The sequence below is a fragment of the Gossypium hirsutum genome, chromosome A07, assembly GCF_007990345.1.
Source record: "Gossypium hirsutum isolate 1008001.06 chromosome A07, Gossypium_hirsutum_v2.1, whole genome shotgun sequence".
Lineage (NCBI taxonomy): Eukaryota > Viridiplantae > Streptophyta > Magnoliopsida > Malvales > Malvaceae > Gossypium > Gossypium hirsutum.
This window is the reverse complement of record NC_053430.1, coordinates 27,808,812-27,813,411: the sequence shown is the minus strand read 5'-3', so window position 1 is coordinate 27,813,411 and position 4,600 is coordinate 27,808,812.

Sequence of the window (4,600 nt, the reverse complement as noted above, 5' to 3'; positions counted from 1 at the left end):
GAATTATAATTGTGTGGGTCATTTTACAATAAATATATCCTAGTTTGGGCCAGTGGATCATCCTTTATTTAATTTATGGATTAATTGCATGTCATTTATTGGATATTCTAAATTAGATTCATTTCATTCAAATATATTTGTAGAAAATGAATTAATTTTTAAAATTTTTTAATTTTTCTGATATTTAGATATTTTTATGTAAAATATTTCCTAAAATTATTTTTAAAATGACTTGTTTTTGTGTAAAATAATATTTTAAAATAATTAATACCACATATAAATTTAATAATAAACAATGTCCAATTAAAACTTATTTAAATTATATATATTACATATGTGAGAACAAATGGTAACACATTTGAGTTGAAGAGATAAATGAAACTAAACGTGATTTAAATGAATACTCATAATTATATAATTAAAATATTTATATTTTATGCTATAAAATATATATATTTATAAATTTTAATATATATTATTAAAATAAAAATATAATATTAAATAATTTATATTAATAATTTATTATGTTATTAAATATAAATTATTAAATATGTATGTTTAATAATATTCAACATTATAATATTTAATTTTAGTATTCTAATATATATTTTTAATATTTTTAACTATTAAAATAAAAATATTATAACAATAATATTAGACTTTATTTAAATTAATTTTTGTATAAAAATAAAATTATTTATAAAATGAGTTCTTTTTCGAAAAAAAAAAATTTACGCTATTAAAAGAGTAAGTCAATTTACAATGAAAATAATTTATTTTCTATTGACTTATAAATCATTTTCTGTTTACCAAATTATTTTCCATGAAACAAATATAAAAAACATTTTCCTTAAAACAAACACACTCTTAACTAATTTGATAATGTATAAATTTAAATATTATCAATGCATCAAATGTTTTATTAAAAAAAATTTTATACTCCATACATAAATCTATATCCAATAAATAAATATGAATTTTAAATCAAAATAAATAACAACTATAATAAAAATGAATTTTAAATCAAAATAAATAATAACTATACTTAATAATAAATGACGATTCATTATCACAATATATTATATGTCATGGCCTTTTTAGCAGCAGCTATGGCTAGGTTAGTTAAGAGTTAAAGATGCTTTTAAAAAATATAATTTTATAGCTTTAGTATCTGAATTTATATTTTAGGTTTTTTATAATAAAAAAAATTAAAAGTTTTTATTCTTTACGAAAATGACCCACCTTGAAAATCATGTACGTAAATAATCCGTTTTGAATAATAAACCCCGGTGCCACTGTTACCATTTGTGGCACCACCCATCATAATCACCCAATGTTGCCCCCTTGGAATAAAAAATTATTTCTTTAGGTGTCGTCGTTGACATTGGTGACACAGTATAAGTGTAACTTCCCCAACCCAGCCTAGACATTAGACCCACATTCAGGTGATTACATTGGCCACCGTGGTGGTCTGGTAAGCTATCGGGGTTTATAAAATAGACATTTTAAAACGCTTGTTTATTTTTAGTGTAAAAAAAACTTAATCTATTTCCGGAAAACTTACGAGTTAAAAGAAAACCATTTAAGTTTGCAAACTTATGTGCATAAGTTTACCTTTGAAAACCTTGTTTATTGCCAATTTATTTATTACTCGAGATGTTAATTATAATTTAGTAGCAGAAAAGTAATAATTGACTTTAGCTTTAGTTAAGTGAAATCAGAATAGGTTTAAGCTAAAGTAACTCTTAATCCATGTTTTGTTATCCTAAATTCAAATTAAATATCATACATGCTTAACTAAACCCAAAATGGAAGTCTCAAGCCACAATTCAAATAAAGCGATACAGTTCTCTAAATAACTGAAATTTCAAATAGAAAATCTTAAAATACTTAATAAAAATGGATCCAAGCCAAGCCTAGCCCACCGTATACCGAGTCTAAGTCCTAACCTGGTAGGTTATCTATAAAGATAGAAAATAAAATGGGAGTGAGCTGTTAAGATCAGTGTGAGTTCAGTCACAAGAAAACCAGTGCAAGTAGCAGATCAATTAAGCAGAATAATCAACTCATAAAATAAATCACAATTAATTAGCAATACAGAATATCGGTAATTCAAATCAACTAATCAACATAACATCTCAATGTTCATAGCCATGTGTATGTCTTATGAATACAAGGCAATTCAGTTTATAAAAAAAAGTTCATACCCCACCATTACACACCACAATTGGAGTTCCCCAGAACTCCTCTTCCTTTACACCACAGTGTGGATGAACCACTAAATGTTGCAGATGAACTACTAATACAGTTTGGATAAACCACTATTCGGCGCAGATAAAAGCTACTAATGCGGTGTGAATGAACCATCAGAGTTTTTGATAAAAGGTTTTTGCAGACAAGCTACTAGTAGGTTGTGGGTACACAACATATTTGCATATTAAAGTTGCTAGTATGATGTGGATAAACCACTAATCGATGCAGACAAGCTTCTAACACTTCTTCTATTCATACCGTCTCACCCCATGTAATGCAATATGCCATGCTCAAAACAAATTAATACAGTAGCAATCAATATGCTTATGACAGTTCAATACAGTAGCAAATAATATGCTTATAACAGATCAACTTAGTAGCAAAATTCATGCTTTATTAAGTTTTTGGTTTAATGGTAACATAAGGCATGTTGTATGTATAATCACAAATACATATTCAATAGGTAAACATATTGTTCACATATCATGCATAATTATATAGTAACAATAATTCAATCAATCAAATCATGGATTCTAACATTAATTATATTATCAGGGACTCAATTGAATAAAATAAAACACTAAAAACTGTTCAGGAACCATTCAGGGACTAATATGCACAAAATATAAAATTTTGGGGAAAATAGTAAAATTTGTAAACACGACGCACACATCCGTGTGACCAAACCATATGGGAAGTGTAACACCCCTTACCCGTATCCAAGGCCGGAACAGGGTACGAGGCATTACCAGACTTAACAATACACATAGACGAAAACCGGGCCATAAAATTTCATTTAATTCAAAACTTTTCGAACACATGCATAACAAACAAAGCTAACTATATCATCACATCAAAACATAGAACATGGCACGATTAATTAAACTTATAAACCATAATGGATAAGGACCACATCTCATGTTTCTATACGATAACTCAATGCAGACTGATACGTATGGTCAAAATCATAATAAAAATACATACCACAAACCAACTTCCTATACATGCCACTCACTTGATATTTCTAATATTTGAATTAATTTTCCCAAAAATGATAGTTTGATAGTGTGATTTGCCTCCGACGATCTCCAACCCCGACCCAACCTGCCAATACTAAAGAAATGGAGAGGATGGGTAAGCTTTACGCTTAGTAAGTTCATATGAAAATAATAAGCAATTACTACCATGCTTTTCAAGGTAAAACACTATAATTGTACAATTACACATATTCAGGACGGGCTATTTTTTGGAGTCCCGGTGTTAAAAAAAATCATATCTCAAGTTACAAAACTCGAAATCCAATTCCGTAAATTTTATATGAAACTAGACTCATATGTATACTTACTAATTTTTTTATAGAATTTTTGGTTGGGCCATTTAGTACAGTTTATTAGTTAAAGTCTCCCCTGTTTTAGGGTATGACTACTCTAACCCCTGTGCACTACGAACCGAATTTCTCCCTGTAAAGAATCCCAACGACTATGCTGTTTGTTTCCCTTAAAATTAGATTCAATAAGGAATCCATGCATGTAAGGTATGACTCTCAATAATTTTTTACAATTTATGGTGAATTTCTAAATTCAGAACAGGGGATCTCGAATTCATTCAGACCCTGTTTCACAAGAATTCAAATATCACACAATATAGAATTCTTTTGCTTCCTCTGTTCTTTCATGTGAAAATAGACTCATTAAGCTTTATTTCCATAATTTTTTAAATTTAATTCAACTTACACAATTTTGGTGAATTTTCAAAGTCATGCACTGCTGCTGTCTAATACTGTTTTACTACTAAAGTTCACTTTTACACAATTTCACTTAATCCATTCCATTTTACCGAGGTTCGCTCAAATATTGAGCATATTACTCATAAATTCAAATAAACATATACTTGCACTTGTTCATCACATAATCACTTTCACATGTATTTTCATTTAATCGATTTCCCGTTGAACTCATCGGAATAATAACAGATACACAATTGCCTGCACATTTTCCCATTTCCACACTTGTAGCCGAAGCTATCTGGTACGCATAGTAGCCTACACTTAGTACTACACATGCGACCAACAGTCTGGTACACGTAATAGCCTGCACTTAGTACTACACACGTGACCTCATCATCTAATACACGTAGTAGCCTGCACTTAGTACTACACACGTGATCACAATTTTCAGGTACGCATAGTAGCCTGCACTTAGTACTACACATGCGACCTCACAATAGATCATTCGTATCGTTTTTATTCTGAATGTTCAATCGGGAAATTCCTCACTTTTCAACATTTTACTAAATTGTCCGTAATCAATTTAAATCATAATTACATCAAATAACATTGAAGGCACAT